Source organism: Monodon monoceros, unplaced genomic scaffold (assembly GCF_005190385.1).
Source record: "Monodon monoceros isolate NGI ecotype Baffin Bay Population unplaced genomic scaffold, NGI_Narwhal_1 Super_Scaffold_19, whole genome shotgun sequence".
NCBI classification, from domain to species: domain Eukaryota; kingdom Metazoa; phylum Chordata; class Mammalia; order Artiodactyla; family Monodontidae; genus Monodon; species Monodon monoceros.
Window position 1 is genome coordinate 54,457,666 of NW_021703775.1, and position 27,925 is coordinate 54,485,590.

General features: G+C 48.6%; 1 long non-coding RNA gene across 1 annotated transcript; it reads left to right on the forward strand.

The window, feature by feature from the left end:
• The first annotated feature begins 1,806 nt into the window (after positions 1 to 1,806).
• LOC114900965 lies at positions 1,807 to 27,755 on the forward strand. The gene is made up of 5 exons (XR_003794975.1): positions 1,807 to 2,292; positions 11,569 to 11,900; positions 12,895 to 13,015; positions 26,041 to 26,245; positions 27,482 to 27,755. It is a non-coding gene; the product is annotated as an uncharacterized LOC114900965 (long non-coding RNA).
• The last annotated feature ends 170 nt before the right edge of the window (positions 27,756 to 27,925 follow it).

Here is a 27,925-nt window from a genome sequence, read left to right on the forward strand (position 1 = left end):
CCCTGTGGCCCTCCCGGTTCCCTTTCCTGAAATGCCCCCTTGTAGCCTTTCTGTGTCATCTTTGCTAGCTGGTTTTTCAGGGTCTCCCAGAAAATAGTGAATTACAGACATTGCTTCTCCAACCGGGATACACGGGTCCCTGGGACCTTGAAGGTCTATTCTTAAGAGTTTTTGTGGATTTATTTTCTTTAAAAGGAAATGTACGAAATACATTTCTCAGGTCTTGGAAACCTTGATGTAGAGCAAAGAGCTTTGGGATTTGGAGTCAAAGACACCTGGGTTCAAATTTCATTATTCGAGTTACTTTGGGTGAGTTAGTTAACTTCTCTGGGTATTTGTTGTCTTATGCAGAAAATGGGAGACGATATAGTAGTGCCTACGCCGTAAGGCTGTTGAGTGAATGAAATGCAAAGACATAAAAAGTGCTTGGCACAAGCTAAGCCCTCAATATGGGTAATCTGTAGCTAGTATTAATGATGATATTAAACAAATAAACATCTGTGACAACATGTTAGACAGCTAACCATAACTCTGCCTAGAGGCAAAAATGACTTTACCTACTCTCCTTCCTGGTTCCCACTGGTGAAAGCTCTCAGCTTCCTGGGCTCTCTCTGTGTCTGGAATTTTCACTTTTTCCCGAATCAGTAAACCAGTGGTGGATCAGAAGAGGCCTCGTTGCCTCCCCCAGCCCATGGTGAGCTGCACAGGGGAGACTATGAATCAAGGCCTGATTCTTGGTGCCACAGTGACCAAGCACAGGGAAGGCCTTGGTCTGTCCTCCCTAGGGCAAGGAGCTGGGGGAGGGGATGGGCTCTGAAAAGGAAGGGGGGAGGGAAAGGGGTGGAGCCGGCAGCCTGCGCCCCCACCCCCCCTTCCCTCAGGTAGGAAGTGAAGCTGACGTTTCCAAAATATAAAAAACAGATGAGGAGGGTCAGGTTTCCTACACACTGGAGAGCGGGAGCCCCAAGGCAGAGTCCCCAAGAAATGATCAGAGACAGAGATGGGGGGCAGAGAGAGAAAGAGAGAGGAGAGGAGAGAAGAGAGACAAAGATGCAGAAACATGGAGAGAGAGAAAAACGCCCCTGAATCCTGAGGGTAGTCAGACAAAGACAGAGACAGAAAGCTGTGGCTCAGGAAAGATCTTTCCACCCGTTTCTGGAAAAGAGCTTAGTTCCTCTCTGTGGGTCTCAAGTTGGGAACGTGAGCCATTTTGGCGCCATGACCCTGGCTGAGGGTGAGGCTCTCCAGGACCCCAGAAACAAAGAGGCCCTCTGGGCTCAGAGCTCTCCCTGCCCGGGCTGGTCTCTGTCTGTCTGGGCCTCCAGATCTGTGGTCCAGAGTCTCTCTCCCGGAGCCAGCCTCACTCTTCCCCCCTCCTCCCTCCTGCTTAGCTTCACCTACCAGCCCAGAGAGATGCTCTGTGACAGCTTCTCTTTCTCTCCCTTTCCTGGATGTCTGGGATGTGTGTCCTCTTCCATCACTGGTTCCTTTGATTGGAGGAGCTGGGGGCATGGGGCTGAGGACAGAGAAGGCTGAGAGGTACCTGTTTAGAGCCATTACCTAGGGGAAGGAGGGAGGCGGCTGCCTTGGCGTTGGACCCAGGCCAGGGGAGGGCTAAACCCTAGGGTCTCTGTTCCCTGGGCAGATGGAGAAGCAGGTAGAGGGATGAAGAGTTGGCCACTGGATCAATGGGTGATGGGTGGACTCTGGTGGCAGGGGGTGGTAGAGAGGAGGCCTTTGCCTTTGTCCAGAGGCCTTTGCAGGGGAGAGGGATAGGAATGGGAGCATAGGGGCCAGGTGATCCGATCTAACAATTCACACCTTCTCTGACCAAGCCAAATGTGCCCTGAGTCAATGGGGCAACTTTTCTCCCAGGCCATAGTCAAATAGAAAGAACCAGTTCTTTTCGAGCAGCCTCAGGGCTGTGGTTTGGAAAGGAGAGAAAAAAGAAGAAGAAAGAGGGGCTGTTGAGTTTGTGCATCTGGTCTTGGACCTCCAGAAGGCTGACAATTCTCTCCCTCTTCCCCAGCTGCCCCGGGAGGCTGGCCTGGACCCAGGCCCAGAAAGAAGACTGTTCCTTACAGTTAAAGAGGCCTTGGCCCTGCCTCTGCCCTGAGGAGTTTACCGTGTAATTGGGAAGATTTGCCGTCAGCTGTTAGGGACAGAGGGAACTGTGCAGGGTCTGGGGCAGGTAAGAGCTGGCGCCTACCTGGAGCCCTGATGGAGAGTTATCATGTACTGAACACCTGCTGTGCGCCAGGAACCGTCTAACCTCTTGACACGTACTGTGAGGTCAGTATTACTACACCCATTTTATAGATGGGGGAATTGAGGTTCATGAGATTAGGGAATCTGTCGAATGTCACACAAATCTTAAGTGGCAGAGCAGACTACCATGAAATCAGGAAGCAGCAACTGAGACCCCGCTTCGGGTCTTCTCTCAGCTCTTTGTTGGTTGGGGAAGAAAAGAAAAGTTCCTGTCAAAAGGAGCAGCAGAGGCAAATAAGTGCCACCAGTGGGAACCAAGATGGAAGCGCGTTACGGTGATTTTTGCCTCCAAGCAACAAAGTTTGGTCATAAAGATTTGCTATTTTATTGTTCTTATTTATTCTAATGATAGAGTATACTCATTAAATGCCTTTCATCATCATTTAACCCACTTAATACCTCTCAGAGATAAATACTATTATTATCTCCAATTTTCAAGATGAGAAAATTGATGTATAGAGCAGTTAGATAACTTGCAGCAGAGCTGGGATTTGGACACAGATGCTGATGGCAGAGCTGTACTCTTGCATCTTCCGTCCTGTGTCCGTTGTTTAGTTCATGATCTGGGCTGGGCTAATTTCAGCTATAAAAATCCCAAGGTCAGTCTTTCCAAGCTCAGTGCTGCAAACTTGCTTCAAAGATGGGTGTCTGATGATGTTTGAGCCTTTAAAGGACAGAGGCAAGTCCTGATGGGCTCACAGGGCAGTGGGGAGAGAAGGAGGGAGACACTGAAAGAGGTACACACACCCCCCTCCCAGGGAGAGCCAGACTCAGGAGCTGAGACTAAACTCCTATGAAGTGTTTTTTCAGGGACCCCAGCAGACTCTGTAAATCATTCTCCCCTTCCCCTTCCCTGCAGAGGAGATGGTTTACAAAGGGTTAACGAGACTCTGGGTGTCTGCATGGAATTAAAATAATTAGTTGAAAAATTCCAAAAAGCACCAAAAGGAAGTAAAAATTACACAAAATCCCTCCATTAAAAGAGATTATATATCATAAGATACGAAAGCCACCTTGCCTGCCCCTCCAACCCCACCTGCAGAGGTAACCACTGTGAAGGATGCTGCATGCAAAGACGCCCTAAGATGCCCCACGCACTCATCACCTCCTTCCCCCCACAGGCTTCCCTTGGTGACTGTTTCATTTCTGCACCGGCAGGCTCCAAGACACCTCAGTCTCTTTGATGCTTCCAAACCCAAATTTAAATCCTGTGCTTAAAAAAAAAAAGTCTCTTGGATTTGCCCCTTTATTTCCTCACAGCCTTCCTCCCCAGTCTAGGCTCTTCCTCACACACCTGGTCTGTTGACTGTGTCCCCTCGATGTTCTCCTCCCATCTCAAAGCCTGTACGGGCACCAGGTACATCTGCCAAAAACACTGCTTCCAACACATCATTTTTCTGTTCTAAAATTGTTGATGGTTCCCCATGATTTGGAGGATAATTTAGCTTGGCATTTAGAGTCAGTTGCAACCTACCTCTCCTATTCTTGTTTCCACGAGTACTTCCTGATGCTGTGTTGCAGCCTAACTGGTTGCTTCACCCATCTTAGGGCATTCTCTGCTTCTCCTGCCTGACGACATCCTTTCCCCACCTATCCAAAGCTTGCCCATCCTTCAAGGCCCACCCCAAGACTTTCTTTTTCCAGAAAGCTTTCCCTGACTGCTTTAGTTCACGTCCATTGCTCATTCCCCAAATGTCTGACCACAGGGAGGCTGTACATCATGGTTCAGAGTCCCCTTGTTGGGAGAGACCTTGGGTATGATCATCAAATAGTAGTTCTCAGCCTGGACGCCAAAGGTCTTCAGGAGTCTGTAAACGTATTGGGGAAGGGGGAGCTATTGTCAATATTCCAGAAAACCTATAGGAAATATTTCATGGTAAGTTTGCCCAGTCAAGGGAAACATTGACTTTCTTTGCTTGTGGCCAGGATTATGTCGTGCCTTGGGTCTCTTGTGCTGATGAGTGACACTGTTTTTTTATTAAGAAAAATGGGGGGGGGAATTATGTTATGGAAATGTACTCTGGTAGGCAGACTCTTTAAAAAATCTGGGGTTTGTGGGGTAGCAGGATGGATAAAAGGAATCCTTGATGGTGAAAAAGTTGGAGTCACTGATCCTGACCATCTCCTGACTAAAGTAGGACTCTTCCCTGACATTGGGATAGCCCAGTCACCCCTAACCCCCAGCCCCGTGATGGACAAGCTCACTTTCTTATAGGTAGCCAAGACATTATTTGATCGTAGTAAATCTAAACTGTCTTCCTCAGGACAGCTCTTCAAATATCTGAAGATAACTTAAAACTGTCATTGGCTTCTAGTTTCCTATAGGCCAAAGACAAACCTTCTTTCATGTTTTCTGAGGCCCCACATGCTATAGCCTTGCCCACCTCTCCCACTTTCACCTGCACTGTGCCCTTCCTGCCTGTCTCTGCTGAGGCCCGTTTACCCTCCCCTGCTCCTCATTTGCACCTTGCTCTCTATCCCCATTTACGGTGCCCTCTGCTCAGAACACTCTTATCTCCCCTCTTTGCCGAGTTACTCCGCTCATCCTTAGAGCTCAGGTCTTAAGACACCTGCTCAAAGAAGCTTTCCCTGACCACCCCCAGTATGGATTCTTGTTCCCCGTGTACCTGTCTATTGCAACACTCATCGCAGTTGTCATTTCTCTCACTTGTGTCATTCGATTGAAATCGGTCTACTCTGGACTGTGTACTCCGTGAAAGCAGGGCCTTGTTATATTTCTTCTTCTGGCATATCCCCATCACCTAGCATGGTGCCATGGTCTATAGGCAATTAGTTAAATATTGATTAATATTGTTATTTTTTTATTGCACATGGCTGTTAGAAACAGTAAATGTATGCAAAAGCATTTTGTAAGCTCCAAAGCAGGGCCTATAATAATTTTAGGACTGATTACTTTTTTTTTTTTTTTTTGCGGTATGCGGGCCTCTCACTGTCGTGGCCTCTCCCGTTGCGGAGCACAGGCTCCGGATGCGCAGGCTCAGCGGCCATGGCTCACAGGCCCAGCCGCTCCACAGCATGTGGGATCCTCCCAGACCGGGGCACAAACCCGTGTCCCCTGCATCGGCAGGCGGACTCTCAACCACTGCGCCACCAGGGAAGCCCAAGGACTGATTACTATTACTGTTTCTTCAACTACACTTTAGTCTCCTAGATGGACCTAGAAGTATAGTCCCCATGCCTTCCTTCCCTGAGCCTCCTTTAGCTTGATAACGAATGACCTAGCATATAAACTGAGCCTTCCCCCCCCTTCTTTCTCTTTTAATTGGCTGTTGAATTAAAAAGTAATCTGACTAAATGAAGCGCCCTCTAAACGTTCAATCTCCCCCTTCCTCTCATTCCTTTCCCCCCTTTCAATTCTACGTTTATTGGTCGCCTACTCTGTGTTAGACATCAAGCAAATAACCAGGGACACAAACATGAATGATGAGTCTCTGTCCTGAGGTATTTCTTGAAATCTTCTTTGTGTAAGAGGGTCTCCTGGCCCTCTCCCAGATCATGCTCGCCTGATTACTTAGTTGTTTGATAATGCTCCTCCCAAAATGTGGCCCTAGGACCTTTGCACTTGCTGTTCCCTCTGCCTGGAAAGCTCTTCTCAGGAGGGAAAGCTCTTCCCTCCTGTGGCTCCTTCTCTGTATATTCAAGTCTTGGCTCAAATGTCATCCCATCAGACAGGCCTCCTCCGCCCACTCTCTACCACATTACTCTGTTCTGTCTGCAGAGCATTTGTCATCTGAAATTATCTTGATATGTCTGTTATATTTTTACTTTTTTGTTGTCTGTCTCTCCCCTCATTAGACTGTAAGCACCATGAGATCAGGGTCTGTGTTTTGTGCACTGCTGTTTGCTCGAGTCGCCAAGTAGTGGCAGCATATAGCAGGTACCCAGTACTAAATAATTGTGGATTGATTGAACTTGACGTTCCAGCGAGCTTCCAGAGGGCTCAAGCTGAGCCCTTCCCCTCCTGTGGTTTGGACACCATATCTCTTGTAATGTGCTTGTCCTCCGATTTTTTTTTCAGGGGTATTTGCCTCTTGCCAGAGGCTAAGTAACAAATGTTCCCTCATCAGCAGAAAGAAATCCTCTCCTTCTGTCTTAACCAAACCCGGTCTCCTTATCGTGAGCCTGGCTTCCTGCTTCTGGAAACTGTGACCCGAACTGCTTCCCAGGAATTTACCTGCCTTGTGTCTCTCCCTCGGGGCTCTACATTGTGACTTTTAAGGTGACAATCAGCTAATCCAATAACAGAATCCTGCTAATGTGCTAAGGGGACAGGGTGAGAAAAAGGCTCCCAGCTCCCTTCCTTCTGACTCAGGTTACATCTGTGCATTTAACAGGGCCCTTCTGGAGACAATTAAATAAATGCTTTATTGAAACAATAAAATTAATAGGGGTCTCATGGAACTCAATGAAAGGTTTTTTAAAATTAACTTCATTGTTTTTTAAACTTCAGATTAAACTTTGCTAGGCAAGGGGGTGGGGCAGGGCCAGATTTTCATTAAAGCTGGTCCCTGACCACAGGGCCTCCTGTGTGTGGGGACAGTGAAGACCCCAAGCCTAAGCTTTCCCTACGGAAGGGCCACTGCTGCCATTCTGAGGGCCTGGCTCCAAAGGGCTACCCCAGTAAGAGGCAAGGCTATTCTAAACCATAGGTCTGGCTCTGGTCCTGGGACTCTGTGACCTCATGGATTGACTAACCCCCTGCTTCATGAGACTTGGGTGCCTTAGGTCAGTTGTCCCATCAAAGGAAGTGTCATGACGATATTTGTCATGTCGAACGAATGAAACAATGAAACCGGGGCTACTCATTCTGCCAGGAAGTGGGTGGGACGTTTGTCTGGTTCTGCATTTGTCTGGGTCCAGGCCCACCCACCTCATGATGTTGCCTCACAGCCCTTTCCCTGGCTGTGTAACCCATGGTCCCCTATTCCTCCCTAGGAACCATTTTCAGCCTCAAGAAAGGCCTAGGAAGTCAGAGTTTGTCAAATCAGAACCTGAGGCCAGAGATTTTGGAAAATCTGTGGAAGGTTCTGCTGGGGGGGGTGGGCCTGGGGAGCAGGTGTGATGTGGGACCTGGGGACTTTCCCATGAGGGATTTGCCCAGCTTGGAGGGCACTGGGACCCTGGATGGCATAATTCTTGTGGAAGATGAGGTTCTCTGTCCAGATGGATGGAGCTGGCATAAGACTGTCTTCAGGATTCCTCATTATTCCTATCAAGGTAGCACGTTGATTCAAACCATCTGTGGGCTTGTGAGGTCTGATTAGACTTGGCGTTTCCAACTCTGGGCTCCCGACTTACGCCCTATGTGAGTGTGACGAGCAGGCTGGAGGTGCGGTTGAAGTCCGGCGTGGACCCTCTCTCTGACCCTCAGCGTCCTTGCCCCCAGTGACGCAGGGCACATGCAGCTCCAGTCCCCTCCCTTCCCCTGGGCTGCCAACAGGCATTGGGAGGCGTTCTGAGCTAAAAGGCAGAAGGCTTCAGCACCCAGCTCTGCCCTTAACTAGGTGGGTAACTTAGAGTAAGTTATTCAGCCTTTCTGGGACTCAGTTTTTTCGTCTGCAAGATGGGGATAATGATACCTGCTGTGGTTCTTTTGAGGGTCAAATGAGGCACAGGTGTGGATCACTTTGAAGTGCATGAAAAAAAGATTGTACAAATGTTGTTGTTTTCATTAATGGCGTTCCCTGTCACAGGCAACAAAGTTTTCCTGCCCTGGAGTTGCTATCCTCTGAGTACTGAGTTCAGGGCATCTTTGGCATCTGGAAGGGAGAATAAAGCTTTTGGGGGCTTTGCTTATTTACTTCTCTGGTCCCTCACTTCCCCTAGAGGGCTTCTACCCTCTTTCCCCCTCCAGTACTACCTAGTCTCCCAGACCAGAGGTTTTGGAAGTATCTTTAACTCTTCCCACCCTTTTATCCCCTGATATCTATTCTGTCAGCACATCTTATTTCTTCCTTTGAAATCCATCCCCGACTCACCTTTTCTTTCCTGGTCCCACTGACGTCACCTTAGTCTAAGCCATCATTTCCTGGGTTTCCCCAGGAGCTCCTCAATGGGTCTCCCCGCCCTTCCTCTGTCTCCCCTCCGTGCCTTGCTGCACAGGGCTATCAGCTTCATCTCCCCAAGGGCCACCATTTATCAGGTCACTCCCCTGCTCAAGAAGAGCCAATAGCTCCCCAGTTATCTCATCAAGGCCATTGTCCTCTATGTGCTCTCAAAGTCTTCCACTCCTCTGCTACACCTGCGCTATGCAACTTGATTTCTTGCAGTTCCTCTGCATTGCACCCTACTCTACCACCAGACCAATTTGCTTACAGTCCCCCAAAGACGAGGTGCCCATTCCTACCTCTCTGCCTTTGCACGGACCATTTACTCTGCCTGGAGTGGGAATACCCTCTCCTAGACTCTCTGTCAATTCTCTCCAGTCTGCAGCATCCAGCCCAAGTCCCTGGTTCCCACCCACCCCCTGCCCCTGAATTTTCTTAGGAGGCTATCTTGTGGGACTATCTCCCTGCTCTATGTATCCTAAATTCTTCTTGCTTATATTGGCAGTACTGATTTAGTGTCAATTATCTTTCATTTCTTGTCCCCCTGCCCTGCCTCCCTTACCTTGATTATAAACTCTCTGAGGGCTGAGACCCTGTCCTCTATCTTTCCTATAACATCTAATCAAAGTCTGGATGTCCTGTAAAGTCGTGGTTGATTGAATGGACAAAGAGATCTGGTGTGATGCATGGAGACAGTGTGGAGATTCTCTATTTTAAACAGAGATTTGGTGTTCCCTTCCCTCCTCCCCTACCCCACTGCTGCTCTTCAGAATCCAACCCCCCCCCCCCACACAATCTTCATCCATCAGTAATAAAGCAGGAACAATAGGGGGTTTCTTTCTAATTAAAGGGAGCAGTTAGTGTTTCCACTTCAAAGCCCCAAGAGAGAAGACTTTTGTTCACAGGGCCTGGGAGCTCTGGGAGCCCGGGCAGGGTGGGGAAGTGGAGCTTCAGGCCCAGCCAAGCATTAAGCTCGTGAACCTGAGATCCCCAACCCCTTTCCCCCACCCCCCACCCCCGTTTGCAGGCAGAGAAGCTCAAATTTAAAACAACAACGTAATTTGGTAACTCGGGTTCTGATAAAACAGTTGGGGGAATTTCTTCTCTCCTAGCGTCTGAAGCCAATGTTATTACAGGTGTGTGCTTGTCTCTCCCAGCTTCCCCAGCCCCTGTCGCCCCGCCACACACACAGAGCACACACACGTGCCACACCACACGCTCACACGTATGTGGGACTCACAGCATGGCGCTCGCCGCCGAGTGGCTGCATTCTCTTACCCCCGTTCCCAGGGCACTCTGGCCTGGACGATCCCACACTCCCAGTTACTCTCACACGTGTCATCCACCTCTAAGTGCTCAGGAGCAAGGTGCTGTGGCTTGAGACTGTCCCGTTCTCTACTCAGCTGCGAGTCAGCTTGGCAGGGAGGCGTTCTGTTCCTCAGACATCCACCGGCCACAGACTGATCCCGTACGCTGGGCCCACACTGATTCCCACCCTGATTATAAGCTGGCTCCTACCTCTGACCACAGATTGAGACCCCAAAGTGGCCACAGACTGAGCATGGATATGGTCATAGACTGAAGCTCCAAAGTGCCCACAGAGTGTGTCCTAACAGTAGACCCAATAAAGAGCATAGTGGGTCTTTGGTCTAACAAATCATCTCACAAATTTGATCCATTGATAAGGGAGGTGGGAAGAGAGCTCTTGGTCTAGTTCCACTGCTGAAACTCTGTAAAGCCCACATTATCCATCCCTCCATCCCTCCATCCCTCCATCCTACACTGAGCACCTATTCTTCTCCATATAGTGCTGAACAAGGCTAAATACAGACCCTGTGCTCAAACATCTCAGCGTTAGATAAATATCATGGGTCTGGGCATTTTACAATCCTGTGTTCAAGTTCCTCCTCCTTGATTTACTAGCTGGATCACTTTGGACAAGTTACTTAACCTTTCTAAGTCTCAACTTCCTCACGGGCAAATGGAGGATAATAATAATAACGACCTCTAGGGACGTTAAAAGGATTAGATGACGTGATCTGTCAGGTGCAAACACAGTGCGTGGCGCGTAGAACATGCTCGATAAATAATAACGATCATTCGTTTAGTTTGTTATTCATTCTAGTGGGGATGTAGACAAACATGCCTAAAATTACAAAACAGCATAAGATCTGTCCTGGTTTCACGTACCAGTGAAGGAGGAACCCAGAGGAGACTCTGGGTCTGTTGGGGATGTCGGGGGGGGGTGCTTTTGTGGGAGTGGGGCTTGGGAGTGGGGTGGAGGCAGCCCTCGGATAGAGGCTTGTGGAAGTACGATTTTGCTTGACTGACCAGGCCTGTTGGGTCCAAGTGGAGGAAAAGACGTGCGGATTCCACTGGGGTCAAGAATGGCATCCCCTGCAGACTCTGGGCAGAAAGTTTTAAAGGTCACAGGGAGGTACTATTCTTATGACATGCCACTAACTGGTGAAGGCAACAGCCCTCTGTGCATCCAGGACCGTCTCAAAGGGCTTCTGATGATGGTGAAGGATGGTGATATTGACACAATGTTGTGATTGTGGTAAAGCAATGACATGGTTAAGAAAAGGATGGCTGAGGTCTTCTGGCTGCACACCTCCCCTCTGCTCTGACCTGGCCTTCTGTCTCCTTTTCTTTCCTGCTTCCACTCCCTTCCCACTTCCTTCACCCTCTTTTGTCTCTGTGCGGCACAGAGAGACACCTTCGTCCTCATCACTTGCCTTCCTCATTCCCCCAAAGGCCCCTGGGTCCCAGCTCCAGTTTGGCTTGACCGAGGCGGGCTGTTTCCGCACACGTGATGACGCCGGTATGGGGCATGGCCGCCCTGCTGCGGCCTTGCTTACTCCCCTGATTATTTCTCCTTAATTGAGCGTAAAGAATGTGAGGAATGCGGAGTAGGCCGCATGAGGAGGGCTGCTGCGGCCCCCGCGGGGATCCGGGGATTCGGGGCTCTGGATGGGAGAACTGCAGATGGCCACTGAGCCCCACGGAGTGTGTGTCATTCCTGGCGCTCCCACTCCCTCCCCACCGTGATGGGCCCAGTTCTCCAACCTTTGATCCATCCCTTCACTGTTCCGGGGCTTTCTTCTCCCTCCTTTCTGCACAAAGAATTTCACTTCTTTGTAAACGGGCCACAGTCTCCTCTCTTCCCCGGAGTCTGCCTTGATTTAAACCCATTTGACACTGACAATCCTTACCAATCTCTAAATTCCAGGTGGAACTCTAAAAGCCATTTACTCCCCTCTGGTGAAGGAAGGGGAAGCGATGGCTACCCCACAGCTTGCTGGGCTGTGGGAAGATTTGTGAGTCCAGGTGTGAAGCCGGATGCTTACGTTTCAGGAAGGCAGCCAGGTGAGTCACAGCTGGAGCGTGACTGTGAGGGAGGTGCTATGTGAGTCTCTCTGTCTCTTTCCTCTGCCCACTCAGGGTCCAGCCTCCTGCCTTCTCAGGTGGAGTGTGACGTGGAAGAGAAAGCGCAGGTCGGGGACTCAGACCTGAGTTCGAGTCCTGCCCCTGCCCCATTGTCTAGTAGCTGTGTGACCTCAGGTGAATTATTTCTTCCTCTCTGAGGCTGTTCCCTTGTGTTTAGGAGGATGGTGGTATTTCTACACTTGCAGAGTTGTAAAGATGAAATTAGATGCGTTCAAGCACGTGAAGCACACAGTAAGTACTTAGGAAGTATTAGTCTGGCTCTTTCGAGGAGACTGGAAGAAGGGGGTGAATTTTTCTAAAAGAGATTTTGCTTCTGTGGTAAATGCACTAGGCTATCCCTGGAGATCATCGAAGGGACAGAGCGATACTGAGGGACCCAGCGCTAAAATTTCCACTCAGAGGCCAATGGATCCCAAAGCTGCCAAAGAGAAGTGCCGGGGTGGGGGGGACCTGGCAATTCCGGAGCTGCCGCTCTGGCTCCTTAAGAGAGGACAGTGACAGCTTTCTTCCTTCACCTCCCCTCCCCCAAGGCTTGACCAAAGGCAATGGCCCATCCTGCAATGGGAGGGTCTATTTAAAGAAAACTTCCTGCCTAGGAGAGATGTTCTGTGTTGAGATAGCTAATCCTCCCAGAATAGCTGAGCGTGGGCTGGTCTCCTTATTTTGGCAAGCAGGACCTGGATGGGGCCTGGCTGGGGTACAGGCCAAGCTCACCCAAAGGCGGGGGCTGGGCAAAGTGGAACTCCCCAGCCCCTTCCCACGTAGCCTCTGCTGGCTGCCTGCGGCCTCCTGATTCTTCCATTCACTGGCAGGCGGCTCCCTGGAGGTGCTCTGTCAGAGGGGCAAGGCCTAGAAGGCACCGATTATATTCTGCAACCTTCCTGCTGTTAGCGATTTGCAAACTTCTCTTGAGATGAACGTTCAAAATCAAGTGGGAAGTAAATGGGCCTCGTGAGTGATGGCATAGGGAGCTTTGTCACTGGCGGTGTTTATGAGCAGGGCCGTGGGCCCCTTCGTCTTTATGGCACCTGGAATGCTGGGTATTAGCGGGGCTTAGGACAGAGGCTGACCTGCCGGGCTGACACTGACATGTCCCTCCATTTCCCAGAGACAGACGCAGAGGCAGCATTGCTGCCCTCCCCTCTGTGGCAGGAGGTACCCGAGGAGGACCCCAGGGTCACCATCAGAGAAGGGTCCCAGTGAAGCTGATCCTGCGGCTAGAGGCTGAGGTAGGAGAAGGGCACCAGGAATAGGAGGGGAGTGTAGAATGAGGGTAACAGGCTTGGGGTGGGTGAGGGTGGAGGATTCATCTGCAAGAATCTATTTGCCCCGGGACCAGGCTGAATCTTTCTGCAAAGTCAGCCACTAGACCTCTCTCCTTCTCAGAGCTGCAACCCTCCTGGAGCAACTCTGTGCATTGTCCCCTCCTCTGGCCCCCATCCCCATTCCCATCTGGGTCTGCATTCCTGTTCATAGCCACAGCAGTCCTGGCAGCAGCCATGGCTGAGCCACATCTGGGGCTCTGATGGCCACATCTGTATCCGCCCCTCTCAGAGCTGGTTCTTTCTATTCTGACTTTTATCTGCATCTGTGGAATCTGGAGGGGATCTGTGCATGGTGGATTCCCAGCCCCAGGAGCTGTCAGTTTCCGGGGGAGGGCTGGGGAGGACTCCATGTCACCAGGCCCAGAGGAGCTGTTCTGATGGGCTTCGGTCAGGGGCAGCGGCTCCCACCTCTCTGCAGTCATGGATTCCTGGCTCTTTGATTCCAGGCAGAGACAGCTGGGAAGGAATCGCAGCAGAGCCTCACATCTCCCTCCCCAGGCTCCCACCCTCCCCCAGTCTGACTCTGCCTGTGCCACTGGCCCCTCTCCTCCAGGAGCTAAGTATACTGATGATTGTTACTGAGTCTGGGTTATGGTTCCCAAATGACACCGGGGGTGGTGTCAGAAGAGAAAGACCATGCATGCTGCATTTGAGTGGGAGATGGATGTAGGGAGGGAGGGAAAACAAGACGGGACTGGGTGCAGGTGCTTTGGGGGGCCTCCTGGGCTGCCTCAGGGATCCCTGGACTGGTGTGGAAAGGCTCCAGGTAATGTCAATGTGCAACACTAGGGGCAAGGGTTGTGTGGTCAAGATGTTCTGTGCTTACAGGCCAGGAGTATCCAGGAGAGGACGTCTGGCTTTTAAGCCAAAGCACCTTGGGCCATAGGCTGGGTCTCCCAGCTGGCTTTTTGGTGGCTAGAGTTCCCTGGCTGGGTCACCTTCTCAAGACTGCTGGAGAGTGGTGGGGATGGGGGTGGGACACACAGAGCATTTCTTGCTGTGGTCCTTCATGGTGGGACAGACACCCTGGCCATGAAAACCCAGACAAGAAGCCTGACCCAGGAAGGGATAGAGGACTCCAGAGAGCCGATACCTTCCCTCTGGTCTGGCCCAGACCTGCTGATGTCCTGGGAACCCTGCAGGCCAGTGTCTACCTGAGTGAGGTCCTCTAGGATGAGGGAGGTAGACCCCCTATTGGCTCCCCTCACTGGACTAGAGAAGACATAAAGTTCGGGGCAGAGAAAAGAAACCGGAGAGGTCCTGAATGGGAGAGTGTGTGAGAGTATGAACGAGCCCATCTGTAAGTGTGTGTGTGTGTGTGTGTGTGTGTGTGTGTGTGTGACAGGGATCATCCTCTGTGCTTAGAAGGCCATCATACCTGTCCTGATCCAGGATCCCCCCTACTGTGTTCTGGAAGGACCTTGTGATTTAGAGTGGCATTTTGCCTGGCACACTCCTCAGGATGAATCAGAATATTAGCTGAGCCCAAGTTAGAGCTGGCTGATTTGGAAGAGCACCCCACAGTGGTGGCATGAGGGCCGTGGTGGAGGGTCTCAGTGGTTCTGTAGAGCTGGGAGTTAGCAGGTCTGGGGTTGCTTTCCTGGATCAAATCTTCCCACCTATGAACCTTTTGTCACTCCGCAGTGGGTTTCCAGGCTCTGCGACCTCACAGCCAACTTTCACTCAATAGCCGAGCAGAGACCCTCATCTGTATCTCATCTGATGGGAGTTGGTTTGGCTTCTAGAACGGCCATAACCTTCCTCATGCAGACAGAAGATATACCAGTTGAGGTCCCATACTTACCCTGTGAGATAATCCTGATGGGAGCAGTGACTCCAATCACATCCAGGGTTGGTGGCACTTCACCTGAGTAACTAGCCTAATCTTTCTGAGCCTTGGTTTTCTTATTTGTAAAAACGGTAGTAACTGGGCTTCCCTGGTGGCGCAGTGGTTGAGAGTCCGCCTGCCGATGCAGGGGACGCGGGTTCGTGCCCCGGTCCGGGAAGATCCCACATGCCGCGGAGCGGCTGGGCCCGTGAGCCATGGCCGCTGAGCCTGCGCGTCTGGAGCCTGTGCTCCACAACGGGAGAGGCCACAACAGTGAGAGGCCTGCGTACCGCAAAACAAACAAACAAACAAAAAAAAAACGGTAGTAATAGTAATGCCTAAGGCGTCGGGTTGGTATTAATTAAACGAAACAAGAAATAGAAGAAACCGGTTACAGTGCCTAGCACCTCATAAATGCTCCATGCATGTTAACTCTGCTTGGTAATTCCCACCCCACCACAGACACCTCTGGGCCAGGCTTATGATTTACAAAGACCAGGATGAGAGTCTGGAGTTGGGGCTACAGTAAGGTTTTGTATGAGGATTAAGATATGGGGTTAAATTCGCCAGTTTTGAATAGTGTTTGGGTTGAGACTGCTTTGGGGTTCCTGGGAGGTCTGGATGTTAACACTGAGTTTGAGGTTTGGATGACATTTAGGAAGGAAGGTCCTGGGAGAATTACAGTTAGGGATGGAGTTGCCCTTGAGGAGGCCTTTTTGTTGGGAGCAGAATGGCTACCTCTGTCTACATCCCACCATGCACTCAGGAGTCACACTGGGACTCTGCAAGTCTGCCTTCTGAGGGGTACCCCAGCCTGCCGAAGCCTGGAGCTTTTCCCAGGATGACCCCCACCCCTCAGCCTCTGTTTGGTGGAAAGAGCAGTACACAAGGTCAAGGCCTTTTGTGGGGAGCCCTAGGAGGTCAAGGCTGGAGAGAAGGCAGGGCCAGTGTTCTGGTTTTGCTTTTGGGCCAGTCCCATCCTTCCGACACACTAACACTCTGTCTCCCCGCCTCCAGCCCTCCCACTCTCAGCACACCCACTGGGATCTGAAGGGCCTCTGATCGCAGGATCCTATGGCCCCAGTTCCCTTGCACATCTCACAGGGAGCAGACGGGGAGAAACCCTGGCCTGGCCTGGGTGCCCTCCATCCTACCCCTCCCCACCTCCAGCCTCCGCCTTCTGGGAGAGGGTAGGACACAAAGACAGATCTTTCCTCCAGCCCCATCCTCCTCCCTCTGGCCTTTCTCCCTCTCCCTCTCCGGGCTGGCAGAGGCCAAAGAAAACAGAGCTTCTCCAGCTCTCTCTCTCTCTCCCTCACTTCCTGCTCTGGGAGGATGGTTTACTCCCTCCCCCGCCCTGGCTCGGGACCTGGCCTTGGTGTCAAGTTTCTCCAGAGCTTCCAGAAGCGGAGGCCCTGCCTGGGCTCAAGCTGGACCCCTCACCTCTCTCCATTCTACCTCTTCCGTGTTGTTTTCTCCCTTAACCCAGGGCCCTGTGCCTCAGTTTCCTCAGAGTTAAATTTTGTTCTTCAGGTAGTAGAAAGGTCCAGTGGAAGGAGGTTTTCTTGGGGGTAGGGGGTATGTGGGATGAGAGTAGGGTAGAGGAGGACAGAGCTGCTGGGGAGACCCTGTGGAATGGGTGAGAGAGTCCTGTGGACACAGGGATCAAATAGACTTCCTTTTAGCGTATCGACGCAGTAGAGAAAACTCCTCTTCCAGCCCAGTATGAATGATGCCCCTGGAACTGTGTAATGGGGGACCCCGGCCAGTGGGCAGCCTTGATGACCTTCCCCAGAGGTCCAAGACCCCCAGGTCCATTTGTGGCCTCCTGAATTTTGGATCCCTGCTCAATCCACTTTCAAGTCCACCTACCCTCCCCCAATTCCCTCAGAGGATTCTCAGCCTCATTTCCTCTGTTCTGGGTAGAGCTTCATGGAAGAGACTCTCAGCTCCTGAGAGGGCTCCGGGGTTCTGAAGCCCTGGACTTCCACCTGCTCCACCTACCCACTCTCTCTCTCTAACAGCAGGACTCTCTTCTGGCCCAGATCATCCTTCCTACTCTCCTTTTCACCTGCGCTCCCCAGTTTCCTAACCCAGAACTTGGGTCCCCTTGAAGTTATTGCTCAGTTGACTCAGAAACAGAAATTAAACAGATGGGCTCTAGTGTCACACTCCCTAGATGTGAGTATTGGCTCCGTCACTCACCTTGGGCAAGACACTGGCCACCTTACTTGTGAAATAGGGATGGTAACTGTATCTACCTCCTAGAGCTGTTGTGAGGATTAAACGAGGTGATGCAGTAATGCATGTAAGGGACTTAGTGTGGAGCCTGACACATAGCATACATCTGGCAGGTGACAGCTATTATTATTATTACCATGTCTTCTGATCACTCACCTGCACCTGAAGGCAATTCCAGAGAGACTACTGAAGGATGGTAGAAGAATGAGGGTGTTACTCTCCATAGGACTGGTTGGTAGGAGTCCTGGTTTGCTGACCACTGTGTAATACCTATCCCCGCATTTAACGCGAAGTTGGGTCTTCCTTCTTTCCTTCCATCCTCTTCCCTTCCTCCCTCCTTCTCTCTTTCTTTTCTGAACTTAACACTTTCTAAGAATCTCCTCTGGACCAATGCTTTGCTATGCACTAAGGATACTACAATAGATAATAACAAACAGCCCGAAGTCTGGTCTAGGAAGGGGGTGTAGGCAAGAATATAAACCAGAAAAAACAATACTGTATCTTTGTTGCTGTGGTAGAAGTATGTACAGATATGGTGGAGCATAAAAGGGCTGAGTTAGTGAAGCTTCAAAGCTGAGAGGTCCTGAGCAGGTTTCCAGGCAGAGGGAACACTTGCGTAATGACACAGAGGTGAGAAATACCACATTTTATTGGGAATATCTTCTCCAGTCTGGAGTTGAGGACCAAGAGTGTGAACATGGGATCTGCAGAGAATATCTTTCTTCTGGAGAATGCTGGAAAAGCAAAATTTGCTTGCTCCTTCTAGAGTTCATCTAGGAAAGAGCTTCCTGCAGTTATCTGAATGGCTTACTCTCCTCTCCTCTTCTCCTTCAAGTCTTTACTCGACTGCCACTTTCCCAGGGAGGACTTCCCTGACCATCCTATTCTGAATGGTGACCTGCCCCTCCCTCCACAGTTCTATCCCCCCATCCTTCAACTTGCTTTATTTTTTCCAGAGCACTTATTGCCATCTAACTTTCTATATGTTTAATTGATTTATTTTTTAGTTTTTATTTTTAATTTATTTTATCAAAATATAATTGATTCACAATGTTGTGATAATTTCTAGCATAAAGCAAAGTGATTCAGTTATACATATATATATATGTACATTCTTTTGCGTATTCTTTTCCATTATGGTTTATCACAGGATATTGAGTATATTTCCCTGTGCTATGCAGTAGGACCTTGTTGTTCATCTTATTTTTTTGTTTTGTTTGTCTCCTACTACAAGAACGTAAGCTCCATGAAGACAGGGATTTTAAAAATTGAAATGTTGTGTTAGTTTCTGGTTTACAAAATGATTCAGTTATCCATACATATGTATATATATATTCTTTTCCATTATGGTTTATTACAGGATATTGAATATAGTTCCCTGTGCTATACAGTAGGACCTTGTTGTTTATCCATTCTACATACAATAGTTTGCATCTGCTAGTCCCAAACTCCTAATCCAACCCTTCTCCCTCTCTTTCCCCTTTGACAATCACAAGTCTGTCTCTACATCAAAGACAGGGATTTCTGCCTGTTTTATTCACTACTGTATCCCTAGTGCCTGAACAGCCTGGGGACTCAAGGAATATTTGTCAGGTTAGTCCTCATCCCTTGATTCATGGAGGAAACATATTTGACTCTTTCTAAATGGGCCAAGTATGGTGCTGGTGAGCTGCAGCCAATGACCCCCAAATGGTGAGCTGTAGTCTAATTCATAGACTAGCTGCATCAGAGTCACTTTAAGGTACTTGCTACAGATTCTGGAATCCCATTCAAAACCTAATGCATTAGAATTTCCACAGGTGGGTGCTGCATTTTAGCAAGGATGTTTGGTGATTTGATGTGTACCATGGTTAGAAACTATATCTAGACAATCTGGCAAACAGAACATGCCTCCTTCATCAGTAGGAGACTTAGAGCATCAGGAAAGAATGCAGAGCGACCAGTCAGGAGGCTATAGTTATGGTCTAGCTCAGAAACAAAAGTGGCTTTGACTAGGGTTGAGAGTATTAGAGATGGAGAGAAGTGGGTGGATTCAGGGGATGTTCCGGAGCTGAAATTCTGAGATGAATTGCATATGGCAGATGAGGGAGAGGAAGTGTCAAGAATGGGCTCTAGGGTCCAGGCTTATCCACATGCATAGATGAAGGTGCCATCATTCAGATGAAGGACCCTGGAAGAAGACCTAGTTTGGGGATAAGATTATGAGTTTAATCTTACATATATTGAATGTAAGGTGCTTTTGGCAATCAGGGGGGAAATGTCAAGTCAATAGCTATATGCCCAGAACAGGGGATTTCCAAAGCCAGTCATCTGAAAGCATGATGTTCAGAATGGAAGTAGTCGGCTTTCAGCTAAGCAAGAAAACAGATCAAAGGAGTTAATGTGAGCTCTCTCAGCATGTTTACCTGTCAAGTTAAAAAGTATGCAAACATATATATATAGTTTCCATCGTGAGAGGCAAATAAAGTAATGGAACCTAAAATAAAATTACATGTGCCCTGAACTTAATTATGCTAAGGAAAACAAAACAAAAAAGGCAGGAACTATACAACTGTGAAATGCATGTGTAGCTCTTAGTGAAAGGTTTAAATCTTGCTGACACCAATATGAAATGATGGGTTGTGATTCATAGGGAAGGTAATGTGATTTCTGCAGATGGGCTCTGACCTGGGGCGCCCCAGCTGGAGCTCAGAGAGTGGTTCTAATTGAATCAACACTGGGCTGGGTGGGGGTGGGGTGGAGATGCAATGTCTACTAGGAATGTGGGAAGAACAATCTCAATGCGTTTTAAACAGAAGGGAAAAAATTGACCAACAGACAAGAGGTGGTTCACACAGAAAAAGGAGTTTAGAAAAACAAGACGCGTCAGGCTTCTCCAGCCTGGCCCGGGGGAGGGAAATATAAAATGTAAAGATTGGGAGCAGCCTGGTGACCAGACAACGTCCATTGTTTTGCAGGGTGAGAGTTGTTTCCCAGGCGTCACCTAAGCTAAGGGGAACTATCACCTTAACTGCCCTTTGCTTTGATTCTGGGCTCACCAAGCAGCCTTCTGGTGAATAATTCTAGTTAATAAAGAACACTTTCTAAGCACAATAGAGAACATTCTTCTAAGCCCTTTAATACATTCTCTCATTTGATCTTCACAATAACTAATGCTATCAGTGACTATTATTATCTTTATATTGCAGATGAAGGAGTGGAGGTACAGAGGCTAATTCATTTCCCCAACATCACATAGGTAGTAAGTGAGAGCTGGGATTTGAACCTAGGCCATTGGACACTGAGGTCCCCAACTCTGAACCACTTCCTTGCCCTTGCATACCCAGTTGGTGGATTTGGTTGGGAATTTAAGTATTCTGGTTCCTGTTGAGGGAGTGAGGGGTCGATCCCATATTAATTTAATAAATTGGATCTCTTGTTTCCATAGCTGCTTCTGAGAATTTTGGTTATCTGAGATTGTTGCTGAGAGGCCAGTAGAACATCCAGTTTCTGTCCTGAAAGGCATGGGACAGAGCTGGAATGTGGTCTCTCAACATAATTGCTGCTCCGGGCAGCTCATCTAGTGCCTAGCATGTGGATGGAGGATCTTTTACTGAGGTACTGAATGAAGTGTGGGCATCACCTGAGGGACTCTGAGGGATCTCCAGGCAGCACCCTTGCTAACGGCCCCCAAACAAAAAGATGACACTATTTTTGACAATTTTTAGCAAATTTTCAATATTGAGAAAATATTTTTCCTGTCATTTGCAAACTCAGACTGCTTAAATGAATGTTTGTTAACACAACTCCATACTTGTGTTTGAAACGTAGTTATGGAAGAAGAAAAAAATTCTACTCGCAGATGTAAATCAAACCAAAAATGCGCACAGAATGTAGAGCAAGGCCCGACCTTTCAGTGTATTCAATTTTGGGGAGAAAAGTATCTAAAAAGGCTTCTTTCCCACTGCTACCCACCCCATCCCCCCACCAAAGGTTTCAAATGGAAGGAAAGTAGACATTTTACAAACTCTAAGTCTTGAATGGCTACAAATGTCTGTAATTTGGAGTCATTTGTTGGAGGCTGTGTTTCTATATTGCCGTCTGGAATGATAAACTTGTGGAAAGGAAAGGTTCCCAGCTTCAGTGTCTGCAAAACGCCACGTGAGCACTTGGATGGTGCCTGAAGGCAGGGTTAAACAAATCAAACTCCAAACCAACAGAGTTCCGTTACTTTTTTAATTAATTAATTAATTTATTTATTTTGGGCTGTGTTGGGTCTTCGTTGCTGCGCACGGGCTTTCTGTTGTGGCGAGCAGGGGCTACTCTTCATTGTGGTGCGCAGGCTTCTCATTGCGGTGGCTTCTCTTGTTGTGGAGTACCGGCTCTAGGCGCGCGGGCTTCAGTAGTTGCGGCGGGCGGGCTCAGTAGTTGTGGCTCGCGGGCTTAGTTGCTCTGCGGCATGTGGGATCTTCCCGGACCAGGGCTCAAACCCGTGTCCCCTGCATTGGAAGGCGGATTCTTAACCACTGCACAACCAGGGAATCCGAGTTCTTTACTATTTTAATGTTATTATTTTTCAACTTTTAAGTTTTGAAATAATTATAGACTCACAGGAAGTTGCAGAAACATGTACAAAGGCTCATGTGTCTTTCACTCAGTTTCCCGCAATGATAAATCTTGGATATGATTTTTAATTAAACAGAGAAAATTAAAAAGTGGCTCAAACCTTTCTGTGGCAAGCTTTCAGAAGACTGAATTTACACTTGAAAGATCACATTGATTTAAACAATGAGAGGAAAACATATTTTTTGCCTGGTAAACTAATTTGAAGAAGTTTATAATGTATATGGACATTTTATTTCTTTTCTTTTAAAAATGTAGAAATTGGTCCATAGTCATAGGTAAGTGAGCATCCAAGCTCCTCTTACTTACAGCTCTGTGTAATCTGAGCCCTGACCACTGGTCCAGACTCATTTCCAACTCTTCCTCCACTGTTTTCAGCATTCTTAATGCATCACTTTAGCAATTAAAAATGTCAGCTCCTGTAATAAATAGTTAGTTAAAAAAAAAAAAAGTCTGGAGTAATCATTAAAATTTCAGTGATTTGAGGCCAAATGAATTTGCAGGCATTTTCAGTAATATAACTACTTTCATTTATGGCAACTGAGAAATTCATGGCAAGGGAAATTAATAATTTATTGTGTTTATATGTGTCACTTACTTCCTCCACCCCACCCTCTTATGACTGCAATAGAAGAGAGGAAAATTATTTTAGCCATTTAAGTCACATTTGTGTCTCCCATATTTTTGGAAAAAAATAGCAAAGCATTTGCGAGGTCTTCTTTGGAATGAGGGACATTTTATGCAAAGCTTTTCCCTTATCATGCTCTTTTGTCCATCTCTCTCATAAAATAATTTGCTAACTTGAAGTCTCAAAATTTTCTTGAAACTGTAATTGGTTCTAAGAGAAGATTCAGTGGGATGCCTTGTAGAAATTACCCGTGTATTTATTCCAAGGTATTATTTCTCTAAGGCTCCTATTAGAGGTGAAACTATCACACAAATTGGTTGTGATACTTTAACTTCACAGAAGAGAAATCTTAAATCCTTGTTTAAAAAAATCCATCAGTCATAAAACAAAACCTTACTTTTTACAGAGATTTTTGGAGAGCCTGACATCTAGTTATTCAAAATCACAAGATACAATATTTAAAAACCTCTAAGTGATTGGAAACTACTCAAATGCCCAGAATAGGTAAATTGTGGCTTATTCATACAAAGGAATATTATACAAAAGTGTGAATCAATGAACTGCAGTTGTGTACATGGAAAAATATAGATGACTCACAACTCTAATAGTAAGCAAAAAGGCCAGACGCAAAAGAGTATGTATGGGTTGGTTACATTTATATAAATTTTTTTAATATAAATTTTAAAATAGGTAAAACTAATCAGTGGTGTTGTAAATCAGCCTTCAGGGGGTGGGGTAGGGTAAATATTCCAAGGGAATAGGAGAGGGGTTTCTGGGATGCTGGGAATGTCCTGTTTTCTTGATGTTGGTTACCTTGTGTGTTTGATTTGTGAAAATTCATCAAGCTACCTACTTAACAGTTTTTTCACTTTCACCGCGTACAATCCCATAAAATGTTAGAAAAAAAAAAGCCAGTAAGTACAATGGGATTATGGGAGAGCCTGGGTCGCTGGCAGGCATCCCAGCATCCTTCACTCCAGACATGATGGCAACCTCCGTTCAATTCTGTCTCAGATGGGGTGGCGGATTGTGGGGAGGTGGGGCAGGCTCCATGGAGACAGCAGAGATGGTCTCTAATTATACTTTTCCTTTTAGAAAAAGGAATTTTTTTTTCTTTTTCCGAAAGAAGGATTTTAAATGATAGTTCGTGGAAGAACCTCCTTGATGTCATCTACCCTTGGAACACTTTTTTCACTGACAAATCCGTGTGACTAAACCCGCACCCACATTCCTAGCTCAGCCTGACAGGGAGGGGCGGTGGCACCCAGAAGGCTTGGAGTATCACAAAACTACCTTCACACATCAACGCTGCTTCTCACCTGCCCTGGGACCTTGAGCAGGGTCTGCTCTCTATGCCTCAATATCCACCTCATAGGTTGACACTGAGGATTAAATAAGGCCTCCCAAGGGATATATAGTGTGCCCAGGACACTCCCTGACATGTGACAGGCATTTGAGGAGTTGTTCCTGACTTACTTCATCTCTGATTTTCCCTCTGCTCAGTAGGTATTATTTTTATTTTACAAATGAGGAAACAGAGCTTGCGTGAAGCAAGATCACACCTACTGAGTGGTAGAGTAGGACTTGAACCCCAAGTGCCTAACGTCTCTGATAGGCTGCCTCAGACTCTGTGCCTGTGGCTGGCCCTGCTGCTGCAGTTCCAGGACCCCTGGGCGATGAGCTCCCCGGACCTCTGATTATTTCATTTTCCCAGCTCCCTTGGCTATAGTTCCTGGAAGTCATCTTTCTTTTCTCTCACCCTCTTGCCTACACGACAGCCTCTTTCCTCTCCTCCCGCTGGCCCCAGGGTCCCAGATACCAGAAATCCACAGAATGATCTAACTGTGCCCTTCCCTGGGCCAGCGCCGATTTGCCCTCTGGGCTAGCAGTGTCCAGCTTGGGGAGGCGGTCCTGCCCACACCAGGCTTCCTACATCTGGAATTGGCCCAGAGGACCCAAGAAGAGGGCCCAGTGCTGTTGGGCAGGGCAAGTTATACAATTTTCAGGGCTCAGCGCAAAATAAGAATGCAGAGCTCCTTGTTAAAAAAAAAATTAAGAATTTCAAGCCAGCGACCACAGAGCATTAAACCAAGCATGGACCCTTCTGAGCATGGGATACTGGGCCTCCCTCCTTGAATCCTACCTTGTGGTTCTACTAAATAGAATCCTGATGTCTGTGGCCCTAGGTACCGGTCCAGACCCTAGGATCCGAGCTTGCTGGATTCCTTGGTTTCCTCAGAAGGGACTAGATTGTCAGTGAAGTCAATAGCCTGTGTGTGCTTAGGACCTGAGCAGAAAGACTGCAGTGACCTGGGGACTTGCAGCCCCAGTGATCTAAGGCTCTGAGGTCACACTAACCTCAGGTGTTAGGCCTCTGTTGTGTGGCCTCAAGCTCCAGGGCTGTGGCCTGGCTGGTGGGGCCAGTGTGTGGTAGGGGGTAGGGGGATGGGGTGGTGGGATGGTGATGGGGAGATGAAGTACCTGCGGAGTAGCTTAGAAGGCCAAAGGCAAGGGTGAGGGGGTGCTTGGGATCTGGACCTTGGAGGGAAGAGAAAGATATAGCCTCTGAGGTTAAAATGCTTCAGGCCAGACTTCAGGAAGCTGGGGCTGGTGCCATATAGACTCTCAGCCTGGAATGGCCTTTGGTTTCTGGGGCTCTGGAGGGCTTCCAGTGGCTTCCAGAACTTTGTTGGGCCATGAGTGGGGCTGATGACCTCTCTCTCTCTTCTTCACCAGGGGCTTCTGCATGTCCTGTATCCAGGGCAAACCTGGATGGACCTCTTCCACTCCCCTCCACCCCCAATTACACTACCCCTTCCTCTAGACCATCTTAGCACAGACTCAGACAGGAAGAGCACAGCCTTTGGCATTAGAGAGATCTGGGCTCCAATTCTGACTTGGTCATTTACTAGCTGTGTGACCCCAGCAAGGCAACTCAACCTCTCTGAGTCTTGATTTCCCCAAAAGAGGGTAATGAAAGTACCTGCCTCATAAACTGGATATGAGGATGAAATGAAAAAATATAGCCAGAGTGCGTGAGACTCAAAATGAAATAATGTCTGTGGGACAGAAGCTCCCAGCACAGTGCCTGGTGCCCAGTAGGGGCAAAAATGTAAACCATTTGTTCATCTTCTCGCCAGCTGTCCCTAGTGTCCCTCCGGCACTTGGGGCCTCCTTAGATCCCATCTCTCAAGTTCCCCTAGACAGCTTATGTCACGTGTCTCTCTGGCTCGGCAAGCAGCCATGATGAGAGGGTCTTGTGAACACATGGAGGCAGCAGTGTGCCTTGGCAGGAGGCCTGGAGGTCTGACGACCTTGGGCAGATCCAGTGAGAGGGGCAGCCCAGCTGGCTTACTCTGCCCACTGGTCCCTGCCTCTGGTCAGATATCCCAGTAATCTGCCACTCACCCCAGGCTGGTATAAACCTCCAAGCCCCCATGGGCCTCAATCTCTTTGTTCCTTGGCCAACAATTCAGACCCTAGCAGTCAGCTCCACTGCCACATTCTTCCTTACCCTCTTTCTCCTTAGCCAATCCTAATCCTCTCTTTACTCCTCTGGCCTTCATCTTTTTTTTTTTTTTTTTTTTGTGGTACGCGGGCCTCTCACTGTTGTGGCCTCTCCCGTTGCAGGGCACAGGCTCCGGACGCGCAGGCTCAGCGGCCATGGTTCACGGGCCCAGCCGCTCCGCGGCATGTGGGATCTTCCCTGACCGGGGAACGAAACTGTGTCCCTTGCATCGGCAGGCGGACTCTCAACAACTGCGCCACCAGGGAAGCCCTGGCCTTCATCTTTTTTCCAACCCCATTTAGCCCTCAGCCTGCCCTATCTCACCAGGTACTAATCCAAACCCAGCCCCCTCCACCCCTGCCTAGCATTTCCCCCTTTGCTCTCCATCTGCCCTCTCCCACTGGGCTCTGGAGAGGGTCTGTGTACCCCTCTGAGATCGCTGGAAGACCATGCATACCTCTAGCTGGAGGAGTGTTTGCCAGCCATTCCATTCTGGTGAGAGAGGATGCTCCAGGCAAGAGTGTGGGCCATCCTGCTGGCCCTCAGGCCGGGGGATGCCCCTGGAGTGTCCTCCTGCCTGCCCTCCTCCAGCCCCAGGGAGCATCATGGACTCCTGGGTACGGCGGCGAGTCAGGCCTCTCTCCCCTGTTGTTTATGTAATCCTTCCCTGCAGTAACGGGGTGTTTACTGTTGCACAAACACATTTTGGTTTAACGGCTGACAGTAAAACTGTCTGATAAAGTTTGATTTAGCGAAAGAAAGCAAAATAAATCTGGGGACACAGAGAGCTGTTGGGAGGAGAGACTCCTAGGGCTTCACAGAACGGGCAAGAGAGTGAGGCTTGGGGAGCGGGCTGCACTCCCCTGGCCATTCTGTGTGTCTCCCAGGAGCACCTCCACCAGCTCCTCTGCAGAAAGCTGAGTTCTTGCTACATTGGTGAGCTCCCGGTCCCAGCATTTCCTTGCCAGAGCTCATGCTTGGGCTTCCTCCATTGTCTGCCCTTTTGAATTGTCTCTATCCTTCAGTATCCGGGGTAATGTGTTCCTCCCCCTAGGGAGTCTCCCCTGATTGCTCCAGCTCAGATAGAGCTGGCAGTGTGGCCTGAGGGAAAGATCCTTGAGCTAGGAGACCTGAGGACTAGGTGTGATTCTGGGATTTATTAGCAGTGTAGCTGCAGGCAAGTAGCATTGCCTTTGGGGAACTCAGTTCACTCAGCTGCATGAGCAGGATAAGATACAGAAAAGGGCTCGGTTCTCGATAAAGCCCTAGACGTTCGTGTCTGGTTCTCTGAAATCTCACAAGGCATGTCTTGGCTGTGCGCTCAACTTGTACTCCCCTCACAAAACAAGGTAGGGTGAGCATCTGTCCCGTGTGCATGATGATTCCGCAGCCCGTTGCCAGTAGCTTCTTGTCGGGCTGTCTCCTACTCCTGATTTGTCAGTATACAGCGGGGGCGAGGCAGTAGGTACCTGCGGAATATTTTTGTGAACTTTTTATTGAAGTATAACATATAGACAGAAAAGAGTACAGATCCTAAGAATATATCTTGATGCCACTTCTCAGACCAAACACGTCCACGTAATCAGCACCCTGATCAAGAAACAGAACACTTCCCCCACTCCCGAAATCTCGTCCCAGTTGATACCCGCTCAAGGATGATTGCTGTCTTGACTTCACCATAAATTAATTCCACATGTTTTTGTTCTTTATACGAATGTACATAAATAAATATAACATGTACTCTTTTGTACCTGGCTACTTTCTGCTCAACATCATGTTTGTGAAATTCGTCTGTACTGCCGTGTGAAGTGGTAGTTCTTTCATTTTTCTTTGCTGTGTCGTATTTCATTCTGTGAATAAATCACAGTTATTTATCCATTCTATTGTTGGGTGGCCTTTAGGTAGTTTCTAGTTTATGTATATTATGAATCGTGATGCCATGAACACTCTCGTACGTGTATTTTGGTGAATGCATTTCTGTTGGATACGTGCCTAGGATGGAATTAT